The following is a 14,320-nucleotide window of genomic DNA, read 5'->3' as shown; positions in this document are numbered from 1 at the left end:
GGAAGCGGCGGCGGCGGCGGCGGCGGCAGCAGTGCGCGGCGGCGGCAGTCAGCTGAGTGCGCCGGTGCGGTGAGGGGGCCGGCCGGGCTTGGGCGCAGCAACCCTGAATTGCGGGGGGCATTGGTAGTTTCTTTTCACGCGTGACGTGCTTTCCGTGCTGATCTCTGGGTTGAAGATCAGAGGTTGGCTGCTGGAATATAGACAAAAATCAAGCTAGAAAACCTGCTACGCCATCCAACTAGTCATTTGTGCGACCACGCATCGACCCGTCCCGGTTTACCCGGAGAAGGTCTTCGATTGACAATTTGGATTATTCGTCTAATGGTAAGTGTTCTATTGAATTCATCTCGATATTCATTTCCATTTTCCAACTGCGCGAAAAACTAGCGGAATGATACCTGCTGAGTTTCGGAACAAAAACGGTGTTAACTCCGAACGTGTGGTAAAACTGACGCGATTGATGAAAATAACAAAGCATGAAAAAGAATAACGAATGGACGTTGTATTTTAACACATTCCGCAATTCCTGCATTCGTCTTTTTCCAGGCCCTCAAACGCCCAGAACCACCACACACACAAAAATCAGGGAAAGCAAGTGGCCATGAACGTCCCGAAATGGCTTAATAAAGTGGCACAAACCTAGAACGAAAGCTGATTTGGGGTCCCCTTGTTGATAAATATTGTGCCGAGCCCGCCTCCCCAACATCACAAACACCGCGCCTATGTTGGAGTGAGGCACCCTTTGTTGAATAAATGTTGTGCTGAGCCCGCCTTACCAAACAACATCAACGCCGCGTCTATGTTGGGGAATGCGGCACATGACAGTTGGTGGACAGAGGAACGCTGCTCTATCTCAGCGCGCCGTCCGCACGGCGGGCGCACAGTGGGGATAATCCGAAGTCCGTCGTGGTATGAAGCGATCCCCTGCGTGCTCCCGCTCTCTCTCTTCTCCTCTCTCCCTTCGTCTCTGGCCCGTCTACTTGTGGCGTTGCGCCGCCGTAAGTGGTCGCGGCGCGCGCCGCCCGCGACAGGGACAGTTGGTTTTTATTTCGTGAGAGGACTTCAACGCCCACCGCCGGCTGCCAGCAGGGACCGGCGCTACGGCCCGACCGTCGGCCCTGCCGGACTGTGTATAGACCTCGTGCGGGACCCGCCCGGTCGGCTGCTCCTCCTGTTCCACCCCCCCCCCCCCCCCCCCCCCCCCCCCCCCCCCCCCCCCCCCCCTCCCCCCCCCCCCCCCCCCCCCCCCCCCCCCCCCCCCCCCCCCCCCCCCCCCCCCCCCCCCCACCCCCCCCCCCCCCACCCCCCCCCCCCCCCCCCCCCCCCCCCCCCCCCCCCCCCCCCCCCCCCCCCCCCCCCCCCACCCCCCCCCCCCCCCCCCCCCCCCCCCCCCCCCCCCCCCCCCCCCCCCCCCCCCCCCCCCCCCCCCCCCCCCCCACCCCCCCCCCCCCCCCCTCTCCACCAGCCGGTCACCACCGTCTGCCGCTCCCCGGCTGTGTGGAATGTGCCTCGTGGACATAGGGTCGCGCTTTGACCCATCTATTAACTCTGTCCGGGTGCCGGTTACCGCTGTGATCCGCCTGTAAACCCTGTCTGAACACCTGACGCTGTCATAGTCCACTGCTAACCCTGTCTGGACACCTGATCCTGCCATGATCCACTGCTAACCCTATCTGGACAACTGGCCCCGCCATAGTTTGCCGCTAACCCTATCTAGGCATCTGACCCCGTCGCAATCCACTGCTAACCCTGTCTGGGCATTTGACCTCGCCACAATCCACTGCTAACCCTGTCTGGACACTCGGCCCCGCCATAATCCCCTGCTAACGCTGTCTGGACAGCTGGGTAAGCCATAGTGCACTGCTAACACTGTCTGGGACACCCGACCTCGCCATAATCCACTACTAGCCATGTCTGGACATCTGACCCCGCCACAATCCCCTGTTAACCTGTCTGGACAACTGGGTAAGCCAAAATGCACTGCTAACCCTGTCCGGGCATCTGACCCCGGCACAACCCACTGCTAGCCCTGTCTGGACACCCGTCCCGCTATAACCCACTGCTAACCCTGTCTGGACAACTGGGTCCGCCATGACCCTGCCGTGAACCGGTGACTCACTGTGTTCAGCGCAACAGATGGTGTCTGTGAGTCCCTTCACACCTGCCAGAGGCGGGCCACATGCCCTGACCTTCCCCTCAGGTGTTGACCGCGCGGCAGGGCCAGCTGTCCGGCGGCCCTGCCGCGCCCCGCCCCGACCGCTGTTTTGTCTGCGGTCGAATCAGGCCGGCCGCGCGTGAGGCACTCGCTCGCACACGGCGACGCGTCGCTGCCAAAAATAAGACGCCTCTCTTGGCGGCTGTCGTATTAGCGGACTAACTATAGGCGCGTCGGCCAGCGGCCGGGCGGCGTGTGACCCGACCGCGTGAGGAGGCAGATGCGGCTGGTGGCAGCGGCAGCGGCAGCGGCCGGTAACCTGGGTGGATCGCAAGCTGAAGCCCCGCCGCCACTGCCCCCGCTGCCGTCTGTTCTCCTGCTGCCGGCCTCATTGTTGTGGTAGACCCCAACTGTCATCGCCTCTGCCACCGCTGCCGTCGCTGCTGCCTCGCCTCCCACTGCCGCCGTCGCCGCTGCCTCGCCTCCCACTGCTGCTGCCACTATGACGCTCGGGGACGGTGTTTTGAAGGGAACTGACGTCACTGGGCTGAGCGAATGCCAGAATCTGTCCGCTGCCCAGCCTGTTTGGCACGCAGTGGGGGCAGGTACCCGCGGGCCGGCCTGTCCGACACGATTTGGATTATGTGGAGATGTGAGACCTCGGCGATGCGAATTGCTTTCATGGAACGGAATTCCACTGAACGCCAGCATTCGGCCGTGTTGGAAGGGGAGGCTGTCATCGCTGCATCCTCATGAACTCATGCAAGCAAAAGTAGCTGGAAACTAAGCCGCCCCGAAAGGCTGGCTCTCCGAAGGGGCCTTGCATGATGATACAGGTGTCGTGATTTCAGCGGACTGACGTCTAGCATTAGCCAGATCTGTAGTGAGAATTAATGATGGTGCAATCAGTAACCATGGCCAGCTTTGTTAGTCTTGCCACCTTTCCTAGTGTGTGACTGGGGGTCGGTTTGGCCAAACCAGCCATGGCCGATACAGGGGCTATGGGCGTTTTCGTCTGGCCCATCGGCCATGGGGCCAAACCGCCATCGCCGATGCAGCGCCAGATGTTCTAGAACACAAAACCACAAACAGACAGATAGCCTAGTGCGTGTTCTCTAAATCATACTTTGCCATTGGTCGCACGGACATTTGTCCTTGGCGCGAATTCTGATTACCCTACGCCAGGTCCAATCATTTAACGCTGGTGTCACCACTGCACACCTGGCGTAATTTGATGCCCGTTCTGATCACTTTACGCTTTGTCATTACTCCACTTCCGTGCTGGTCACTTCGCACATCTGATGGTTGGCTGCCGACGGGTTTAAGCACTGAACACCGGCCCAGAGTGTCAAAATGTAATATTTTAAGGGAACATGACGCATTTTGCGCACGATTTCGGACTCTCAGTTTTGGGCTCTTTTCGTAATTTTGGTCTCCTATGTATCGCTAGATTACATTTTCCGCTGATTTCTGTCTCCGTCGGATATTTGCCGAACACATTTGCAGCAAATTAAGTTGGGAACGGGTGGTGGGCTGAGGAAGAGAAAATATCAAAGCCCACTCCAAAACACACCCCCCCCAAAAATGTGTTTCTTCTTAGCAATGCTTGCCCCCGGATCTGGCCACTTCCCTCTCAATGTTCGGTGGGACGGGGGGGGGGGGGGGCTCGAGCTAGATAGAAAAATGCATTTCTAAGCTTTTTACGAGTTGGCATACTGTAGTGGTCTCATCACCTTACGCCCGGACAGATCATTTTACACTGTTCTGGTTATTTGCACACGGCCGTTTTACGACCGTCCTCATTACTGGACGTCCGGTCTAGTCACACGACACCCAGCCTGATCACCTGACGTCTGGTTCAATTCCTCGCCGCCCGGCCTGGTTCGGCCTGGTGCAGGAGTGCGGTCTGGTGACGGCTCCAGGACCGGTTCATTGGGGTGACGTCACCCCACCTTGCACCTGACTGGCCCGGTGGACCGGTTTGGCCGCGCTAACGGGCCGGCGCTGGCCTGGGATGCAGCACCCCGCCGTCATATCCGCCGCCGATGGCGGCCAGCGATGACAGGCGCCGGCTGATCAGGCCGACCCATGTGCCGGCCTCTGGAGACGCCACGCTGGGAGTGCGCGCTGTTCAGTCAGGTCGCCACAGACTGGAGACGCCACGCTGGGAGTGCGCGCTGTTCAGTCAGGTCGCCATAGACTAGCCGCTGCTGGTGTCCCCGCGCCCCCCCCCCCCCGCGCCCCCGTAGCCTCCAGCTGGCTGCACCAGTTCTGAGACATCTCAGTGCCAGATCGTCCCTTCCCTTTCCTCCTCTCCCTTTCGCTGGCTGCCGGTCACCGGCTCACAGCTCTCTCCCCCTCACCGGTTGATCAGTTGCAACATTTGTCACGGTTACGTGTTGTGATGTTCTCTGAATCATCTGGCTCCTTGCCGGGCCTCCTCGAGGTCTCCTCTGTGGTGAGTCTGGAGCCTGGCGGGGCCTCCTGCCTCTCCTGTGGTACGTTCATGGCTGGACGGCGTCTCCCCTGCGTCCTCTGCGGAGGTCTGGGGCCGGACCGGGTCTCCCCTGCGTCCGCTGCGGAGGTCTGAGGCCGGACAGGGTCTCTCCTGCATTCTCCCCGACCGTCTGAGGGCAAGAGGGCTCTCCTCTGCCGCCCTGTGTGGTCGCCAGCCCCGGTACCGGGCCGAGCTACCCTGCCAAGGTCACGCTCGCCAAGAAATGGTCGACGGCCGCCCTCTCGCCGCGCCGCCACGGCCGGGGCCGGCCAGCGTCCGTCCCCTCCGCCAGGGCGGGCCCTCTGACGGCCGCGGATATGTACAATCGTGGCGTGTCGGGACGGGTGTGTCGACTGATGGGCTCCACAGCGGTCTGTGCTCGCCAATACCGCCGGCGGAAGCCGATACTCATGCCCGGCTCACGGACAGACCAATCCAGACGGGCATCCCAGATGGCCCACCCACCTACCGCCACCCCCACCCCCCCACCACCACCCCGCCCCAGCACAGAACCGGGTCATCCCAGTCGTGCGACCGACGACGCGCTGAGAGCTGGAGGTTTGCGGTCGGGGGACGCGGCGCCGGCTCGAGAGGCGGATGCCGCGCTGTTTTGGCTGGCGGACGCTGGGCGGGCGGGCAGGACGGCGCTCGGCTGGACTCGGCGGAAGCCGCACCCGCGCCACTGGCGCCGCGGGCTGCTCTCGTTGGGTGAGGCCTGGCGCCGTGGACTGCAGGATGTCGGAGGCCCGAGCATCCGCCAAGTGAGCTGGGGAGGGAGGGAGCGGACGGATCTCAGGGTCGTCAAATGTGGTCGGAAATGCGTCAAAAGCCCCTGAGCACGGCCTGTGAAAGTGGTTCTGCGAATGGGCGCCGCCATGGAGCACCTGCGTAGCCTCCGGGTATGGACAGCACATCGGCGTCTGTGATTAACACGTCCGCTGGTGACGACGCGCCGCTGCTGGTGTGGCGCAGTTGGAGTACGCGGCGTGTTTGGGTCGCGCTGAGTTTTCCGTAGGGGATTGTGTTTGGTCTGAAAGCACCAGCGCCTTTTCCTCTCCCCGTCCCTTCTTCCTGCGCCAGCTGCACGGGGATAACGAGGGGACGGGTCAGTTTTTATCACAGTTCTGGGTCTACGAACCCATGACGGCAAGCTTGTCTGCGATCTTCTAGGATCGGTCGCGTTTCAGTTTTCCGGCCACGGTTCATGCGAAAGCCAGCGACGATGTCGTAAAAATTGAAGCACTGCCGAAGAGCTGGAAGGAGTATGCGCCTTTCTCCATGGGGAAGATGACTGCACCCGCGGAGGATGGCTCGCGCCTCGTTCCTGGGAATGGCTGACGAGGGTTGCCCCCGGGAGGACAGCTCGCGCCTCGTTCCAGGGCAGGGCTGTCGAGGGCGGCCTCGGCGCACCCCTCTGAAGGCGGTCGGCGTCGTGCCCACCGCCTTCCAAACGCCCCGCCGTTTGCTGCGGCGCCCTGTAATAACCCGGCCCGTAAATCGCCTTATTGTAATGAGGTGGAAACGAGGGACCGGTCGGCTCCATCCCAGCGCTAACAACGGCCCCGAGGCGGAGGCTAGCCGGCCTCCACGTCGCTCCGCCCTAACCTTTGTTTTGCCCGACAGCTGCTCCCTGCGTGTCGTCTCGCCGTTGACCGCAGTGTTACCCCTGCCCCGCTCCACTGCGTCACTTGTGCCTGCGCCACAGCGTCGTCTCTGCCCGGCGCCGCTATGTCAGCCCCGCTGGGTGCCACGGTGTCAGCCGTGTCTTGTGGCGGCCGACCTGCGCTCGGTGGCGCAGCGGCGGCCCGCGCGCATCCTGCAGCGGCCCGCGCCGCTTCCGTCCGACCAGCGGTGCCCGCCCTGGCCGAGCCGGCCGGAGCTCGAGGGGCTCGCCGTCCCTCCCCCCGTGCGCCGGCCGTCACCAGACGGGCAGGCGGGCCCCTGCTGCGAACTGCGGTGTGGCGCGTGCTGCCGACGACGGCGAACTCTCCTCGGAGCTGCGCGAATCGTGCCGCCCCCTCCCCCCCTCCCCCGTGCGATGAGGTGTCCAACAGGTCATGTCAGATTCTGCAGCAGGCAGTGCCGGCCCATGGCGTGAGGTTTTAAGTAGAGGCGCCCTCGTGTGTCTTCCTGAATCCTCACTTCTTCCGCTCCGTAATTGTGTAGGATTTTCTGTCGCGTTATGCTGTTAAGAAATTGTGGCAATTTCAGTACCTTTCACGTTTTATGTAAATCCATGGTGGCCGTTTTAACTATAATGATGGTTTCGTTGCTGACAACTAGCTCGTGTCCACTCCAGCATTAAGCAAACAACCTACTGAATGTCTACAAATGTCATGTGGAGTGACCTAACACGATCCTTTACTCGCCGCCCCAGCGACTTTTCAAAGGACGGAGTGCAGCGACCTTACGCGGCTTGTGCTGTGTTCCACCGGCCCACCGGGCCTTGAAAAGACGGAGTGCAGCGGCCTTACGCGGCTTGTGCTGTGTTCCACCGGCCCACCGGGCCTTGAAAAGACGGAGTGCAGTGACCTAACGCGATCCTTTACCCGCTGCCCCACCGGCTCTTGAAAGGACTGAGTGCAGTCACCTAACACGCGACGGTGCTGGCAGAGCGCCGTCCCGTACAGATACGCAGTCAACCATTGCGTTCAAACACGCCTGTTTGAACCTTGTGCACTGCACGCCGGATGTGGGACTAAGCTGTATGGGCTATGCTGGACACGTGCGGCCACGCCCGTGGTAGGCCGCCGGCTGTGACTCGGTGCACTGTGCGCTACGGGTACGTGCCGGCTGGCCGGTCTAGCCGGGCTCGGCTGTCTGGCCGGGGCTGAGAGGCTGAGGCCCGGATGTCCGCCGCCGTCGCCCACTGGCGTCACCCGGCGGGCCGCGCCGCCAGAGCCGGACTTCCAGACGCCGCCACTTCCGTGGGCCTTCCAGCGCTGGCCGCGCCGTCTGTCCGGCTCACGTAATCGAGGGCGTCGGTGCCTGGGTGGGGACTGAAGCCCTGCTGGTGACACGGTTTGGCCCTGAGTCTCCCCTCGCCGCCTCCCGATGGCGTCCGATCAAAACCGCAGCCTTGCGCCTGCCCTATTTCTAGCGCTGGACTCCAGCGCGCACGGCAGCGCCGCTCGTCGCTGACCGTCGCCGTGCCGTGTCTGAAGCGCGGGCCGCTGATCAGTGGGTCACGAGGGCGTGACACGTCGTGACGTCACGCCCCGAGCCGCGCCGTGTGCGTCACGGGCCGGCGGCGAGGCGCGTGACCGACCGGCAGCTCGTCGCTGACTGGACAGTTGGTGCCGGGCCGCTCCCTGCGCGCCTCACCGCAGCCTTATCGCCACTGCCGCCTCCGCGACGCGGCTCAGTCAGAGCGGACGCTCTCCCCCGGCGATTCGGCTTGGTCAGTAGACGATGGCTCTTGTCTCGCGGTCTGGCCTGCTGCCGTCCCGCCCGCTGCGTATGCGCTGGTGGGACGGCAGCAATGGCTGAGAGGGCGAGCTCGGACGCTGCAACGTCCTGGCGGCACTCCCCTGGCTTCGGTCTGGGCTGACGGTACTCCCCTGGCTTCGGTTTGGGCTGGCGGCGCTGCCGTGACCCCGGTCTGGGCTGGCGGCGCTGCCCTGGCTTCGGTCTGGGCTGGCGGCGCTGCCCTGGCTCCGGTCCGGGCTGGCGGCGCTCCCTTGGCTCAGGTCCGGGCTGGCGGCGCTGCCCTGGCTCCGGTCCGGGCTGGCGGCGCTGCCCTGGCTCCGGTCCGGGCTGGCGGCGCTGCCCTGGCTCCGGTCTGGGCTGGCGGCGCTGCCCTGGCTCGGACATGAGCCAGTCGAAGATCTGCGGTGCGGCTCTCTGGAGCACCGCCCCCGACTTTCTGGACCGCTGGCGATTGGACCACCCATGCGGCTGTTTTCGCTGCTGACGCCCATCTCGTCCGGTCTGGGTGACGCCACCAGGAACTGGCGAACTTTCGTCCTACACGGCTGCCAGGTGCTGACGCCAGCCAATGGCCAGGAGGGGGGAGGGGGGGGGGGGCGTCCCACTCCGGTGGGCGTCGCCAGGGCAAAGGTACGACAGGTTACGACACAATCCCACGGAGTATCGCGGAACGCTAGTTTCGCCGGGGACGACCGTATGGTGACGGGGTTGATGTGTTCGTCTGCCGTATGGCAGGCATGTGCCCAAGGCTTCCACTGAACTGCTGTCAGCGCCGGCACACTCTTGAGAGTGATCTGCCTGGCATGGCGGGAGCGTATTGCGTCACGGGCGTACCCGTTCTCGTCTGACTCAACCCCCTGCAACAGTGCGCGGAATCAGGGCAGCCGACGCTGTTTTGTGAGGCAGCTTTTCTTCATGCCCTAGCTCCACTCAACGTCATTTGCCCCACCACCCTCAGCGCTGGTCCCAAGTCGACACTGCTCTGTTTGAGCGAGCGGCGGCGACATCGGCCGCCGGCCCTGTGCGGGCGGAGACTCCGCCCCCTCTCACCGGGAGGGCAAGTGCGGCGGCGGTCGCGCCGCTGCCCGCCCCGGGTCAGGGCATTTCCGGCCCGGCTGGCCGCGGCTCAGGTCTCCCCGCGTGTCCCGCCGACGGCAGTGCGCGCCTCGCTGTGCCGGTCCTGGCGGCGGCGCGGCGCTACCGGCTGTGAGTCAGACACGCTCGTGGCCGGCGTCCCCCGCCCGGCGCCCGCGGCCCGATCGATTATTCGGCAGCGAACTGGCGGCCGCTTCCGGACGCTGGGAGTCGGCCTCGGACCGCTGCCGGTCGGCGTCGCACTGCGGCTGCCGCCGGCGCCGACGGCGGGGAAGGGGCGGCGGCTCCTCCGCTGATGGCCCGCTGCAGTATTTGCTGCCCGATCGCTGCGCCCTGCTGCACCCTCTACTGACGGTCTTATGGGCGCTCGGCTGCGTGGCTCCCGTCCCGTCGCAGGCCCCCATGGCCCCTCTGCACCGTCCCCTCTAGGATTCCTCACCCTCGTCACTCGGGCCCGTGGGTGCCGGCGTCGGATGGCGGCATGGCTGGAGAAAGCCTCTCGCTCGCTGGAAAGATCGCAGCAATCATTAACCCTGCTCGGTGCGAGAGGTCGTATGTTGGGAGAATGTGCATGATAATATGAGGAGAGATTCTGCCTCCTTCCCTGGTATCTCGCGAATGATGGGTTCGATATTCCCCCGGAAAACGACGCTGGGTTCTCAGTAGTTCAGGCGAAATTTCTGACACAAAAATTTCGTACAATTTAGGTGAGGGATCGCGAAGGACAAAGGCACGATTGCGGAGGTGTATGTGATCAGTGACTGCTACCGTTGTGTGTCGAGTGCGTCATGACACTGTGAAGCCACTCTCGGCACAAGCACACTCGCTGTTGAGTGATGGTCAATTGGCTATGTGTCCACATTGATTAACTCGCCGTGATCCCTGTGACGACAAGCGACAATGTCAGGCCCTGTCGGCGCGCCCACCAAGTGACGCCAGGAGCCATGGCTGCTCCCTGTTTACGTGTGTCGGTCACGCAGTCTGTAGCCACATGCCAAAGCCTGCTTAGTTGGGTAAAGCTTAAACATCACAGATGCAAAAGGAGGGCCTGGCTTGAACATGTTCGCTGCGGGTTACATTCCGAGTGATCTGTGTTGCACGCATAGCATCGAGTACGTACACCAGCAGTTTTGTCTCAGCTTTGTAAGCACGTAATGATGTCCCCAGGTGGGCTGGGCCTTCCTCTGTTATCGCTCACTGCCGTATGCTCGCCGAGCGCCGGCTGTGGTGATTTGTGGCCCGGTGCTCGGCAGTTGGGCCTAGTCTGAGGTAGTGACGGCAGTTGAGCCTGATCTGAGATAGTGACGGCACTTGGGCGTGATCTGAGATAGTGACGGCAGTTGGGCCTGATCTGAGGTAGTGACGGCACTTGGGCCTGATCTGAAATAGTGACGGCACTTGGGCCTGACCTGAGATGGTGACGGCAGTTGGGCCTGATCTGAGGCAGTGACAGCAGTTGGGCCTGATATGAGGCAGTGACCGCGAGTCGAGGCCGTTGAACGTTGGGCCACATCAACAACAATAAGCGTTCAATGTGCTACTCTAGAACAAACTCGGACAAACCCGGCCTTGTGCTCGTCAGTCCGTGCTCCTGTTTTTCTGCGTGACGCGTGAAAGTTTCCATTGCAGGGAAAGCGACGCGTTAGCCAGCGGGTAGCTTTCGAGCATAAACACTGCTGGCTGTTGCCTTTGCGGTAGCGGCGCTGTCGGCTGCCTTTCATGCTTCGGTGTTAGCGGGCCAATTGTGTTTACTTTCCTAACGATCGTGGTTGATGACTGCTGGCAGCAGCTCTGTCGCCGCGTGCCATCTTGCATCTGCAGCAGCCGTGTCCGCAGCCGTCCAACAGATGTGAGGTGTGGCGCCGCCGCCGCCACCGCGGCCAGCTCCGGGTGGGGACGGCGGGCGGCATCTCGCCGGCGAGCTCGAGAGCGGGTGCTCGGTCGGCGGCCCGGCAGAGTGATCCATCACTCGGCCCTGCGTACAAACAGCGCCGAGCCCAGCCGGCCGGCGCGCCCGGCTCTTCCGCCGCTTTCGCCCGTCCTTCATAGCGGTGGAGCCTGCCGGCTGCGCGGCCCGTCTGTTCCGGGCCAACCGCCCTCCACAGCCGGTCAGCGGCTCACAACGGCGGTCCAGCCCCGCTACAACCCGCCGGCCGCTCACAACAGCGGTTGAGCCCATCTATATCTCGTCAGTCGCTCACAACAGCGGTCCAGCTGCGCTACAACCCGTCGGCCGCTTACAACAGCGGTCCAGCCGCGCTACAACCCGTCGGCCGCTTACAACAGCGGTTGAGCCCATCTACATCTCGTCAGTCGCTCACAACAGCGGTCCAGCCGCGCTACAACCCGTCGGCCGCTTACAACAGCGGTCCAGCCCATCTACATCTCGTCAGTCGCTCACAACAGCGGCCCAGCCCCGCTACAACCCGCCGGCCGCTCACAACAGCGGTCCAGTCCCGCTACAACCCGTCGGCCGCTCACGACAGCGGTCCAGCCCATCGACATCTCGTTAGTCGCTCACAACAGCGGTCCAGCCCCGCTACAACCCGCCGGCCGTTCACAACAGCGGTCCAGTCCCGCTACAACCCGCCGGCCGCTCACGACAGCGGTCGAGCCCATCTACATTTCGTCAGTCGCTCACAACAGCGGTCCACTCTCGCTACAGCCTGTCGGCCGCTCACGACAGCGGTCCACTCCCGCTACAACCCGTCGGCCGCTCACGACAGCGGTCCACTCCCGCTACAGCCCGTCAGCTTACAACAGCGGTCTACTCCCGCTACAGCCCGTCAGCTCACAACAGCGGCCGACACCACACGGCACGCGACTGTTAATCTGCGAACGGGGGACGGCCAGCTGGCAGCAGCTGGCACCAGTCGTAAGAAGTAAGAAGTGGACACGAGCGGACAGATACCGTCAGGCCGTGGGAAGCTCTAACCGTGCAGCATCTGGACCAGCTGTAGCCATGCAAAGCTTGAACCATCCCACCTTTCCCTGTTCCGCTTTTCTCCCCGGCCGTCGCTCCTGCGCTCTCCCCACATCTCCATTTTCTCCCCAGACCGCACTCACCCAACCGCGTGCACATGTATGTCCTCACGTTTTCGCTCTCAACCGCGCCGATAAAACTGGCATTATTCAATAGGCCATATGCCGTGGAAATCGGTGAGAGTGGCGGCGAGCGTCGGCGCGCGCGGTTCGGGGCGGCGATAATGGCGCCGCCCGTTGCCGGTGCCGGTGGCTGGGGTGGTGGCCTGGCCGGACGCTGGCGAAACCTGCCGACAGCGGGAGGCACGTCCGGAGGCCGCTGTCCCGCTACCCCGCCGCCCCGCCACTGGACGGGGAGGCCCGGGGGCAGGGGCGAGGTGGCCGAGAGACGCGAGGTCAGGGACGAGACGGGAGGGAGCTACGAGGTCACTGGCGAGGTGAGAGAGAGGGGTAAGCTTGGCACGAGGTGGGCGAGAGGGGCGAGATGAGGGGGGAGGGTCGGGGCGAGATGGGACGGAGGGGCGGGGAAGACGGAGGGCGGAAAGGCATTGACCTTTGGTGAGAGTGGGGAAGGGACGAAGGATGGGCTCCTCCATTTCGGCAGGGATTTCTTGAACTCTGTGGAGACACGCGTGTATAAACGGGGTAAACAAGTGAATTCGTCCCCTCCCCCCTCCGTCTTCAGAAGATCCGTCACCTCTGAAGAGAGGTAAGGAAGGTGGGGAGGAGAGGGGAAAAGTGAGCTGATGAAGGGGGCAATTGATGGAAAAGATTGAGGAATGAAAATGCATGGGAGGAAGAGGAAGGTGAAACATGCTTAAAGCTACGCGGATGGGTAGGAGACAAGTAGATACGTGGAAAGGGTCAAGAGGGTAGAGCAAACCTACCGACCCTCCCTGCTTGTGTCCCATCCAGGGTCCATCCACTTCGCTTTCCATGCACTTCTCCCGCCTCGTCATCTCAGCATCGGACATGGCGCCGACCGTGCCGCAGCTGGCGGCCGGCGCTGTCCGGGCGGCTCGCGCAGCTCCCCTCCGGCCTGCCGCACCAGTCGGCGGGCCTCGGCCGGCGCCACGCGCCGCGCACCAGGGCTGGCCGCTGCCGTGGCGCCGCGCCGGGCGCCACGTGCGCCGGCCGCCCGGCGCCTTTGTCTCCGTGCGTCCGCCTGGCCTCCCCCGCCGAGCTGCCGGCCTGTGGAGGCGGCTGCCGCTCGCGCTCCACCCCGGCTGCCCGCCCGGCGCCGTCGCGAGCGACAGCTGCCGACGGCCGTCAGTGCCGGGGCAGGCTGGCAGCGGCCGACGCATCTGGTCGCAGCCACAGTGGTCCCAGGAATGCCGGAGCAGTCGGAGCGAGAGGCTGTGAGAGGATTCTCCTCGCTTCATACCTTCTCAGAGGCTGCAGGTGTTGCAAAGATCAGTGTTCCAGCCAGTGCTGCCTAAAATGGCATGCCCGAAGAAGGAAGGCATTTGTGCTGAAGCGTTGCTGACGTTTTCATCACTGGCGAGAAGCTTACTCGAATTCCAGCTGTAATAGTATTAGTCTGGAACACGTGTTCCATACTCAACGCTCTCTCCTGAACTTACCTCTTCTTTGCACATGGCACAAAGGAGGTGATGCACCGCCCAAAACATCGCAGGGTGCCTTTCTCTGTCGTGCTGTTTCCGTTGACCGCGGCTTGGTGGCATACAACGTCGGTTACTCCCTTCCCCACCACACACACACACGCATACCGACCGGCTCGCCCTCGGCTCGCCGGGTCGGAGGTAGCCTCTCAGCACCAGCTGTTACTGCTGCCGCTGTCAGCTGACCCCGCTGGGTGTGCCGTCCTCTGGTAAATGTGTGAACGTCTCCCCGACCAGCTGGCAGCGGCGCAGCCAGCGGTGCAGGTGCGCGCACACGCGCGGGGCGTGCGTGTGCACACACGTGCGTGTGCGTGTGCGTGTGCGTGTGCGCACGCGCACGTGCACGCCAATGAAATGGAAAATAGAAGTCAATGAACTTGACAAAGCAGGCTCTAAATCATTGTACGATGTTTATGGTTTTTTTCTAAACTGAGAGCAGTCAGTGGCAATACCGGAATTTGTCGAAGTTTAGCATAGATGTTACGAGGCCGCACGGGTTGAAGACCAGGGTATATCAAAATGGGCCGCACTTCTTCATCG

The 14,320-nt window shown here is 63.1% G+C and overlaps 1 protein-coding gene across 2 annotated transcripts in view; it reads left to right on the top strand.

The window, feature by feature from the left end:
* The first annotated feature begins 228 nt into the window (after positions 1–228).
* Positions 229–14,320, top strand: part of LOC119098460 (tyrosine-protein kinase Src64B) — a 43,676-nt gene continuing 29,584 nt past the window's right edge. For both annotated transcript variants that reach the window (XM_037221383.1, XM_037221382.1), the window contains exon 1: positions 229–324. The gene's annotated coding sequence lies outside the window, so the exon portion shown is untranslated. The remainder of the gene's footprint in view (positions 325–14,320) is intronic.

This window comes from Pollicipes pollicipes, unplaced genomic scaffold (genome assembly GCF_011947565.3).
Source record: "Pollicipes pollicipes isolate AB1234 unplaced genomic scaffold, Ppol_2.1 Scaffold_4740;HRSCAF=5597_pilon_pilon_pilon, whole genome shotgun sequence".
In the NCBI taxonomy this organism is placed as follows: domain Eukaryota; kingdom Metazoa; phylum Arthropoda; class Thecostraca; order Pollicipedomorpha; family Pollicipedidae; genus Pollicipes; species Pollicipes pollicipes.
Note: the sequence above shows the minus strand (reverse complement) of the source record. Positions and strands in the feature narration are given on the sequence as shown.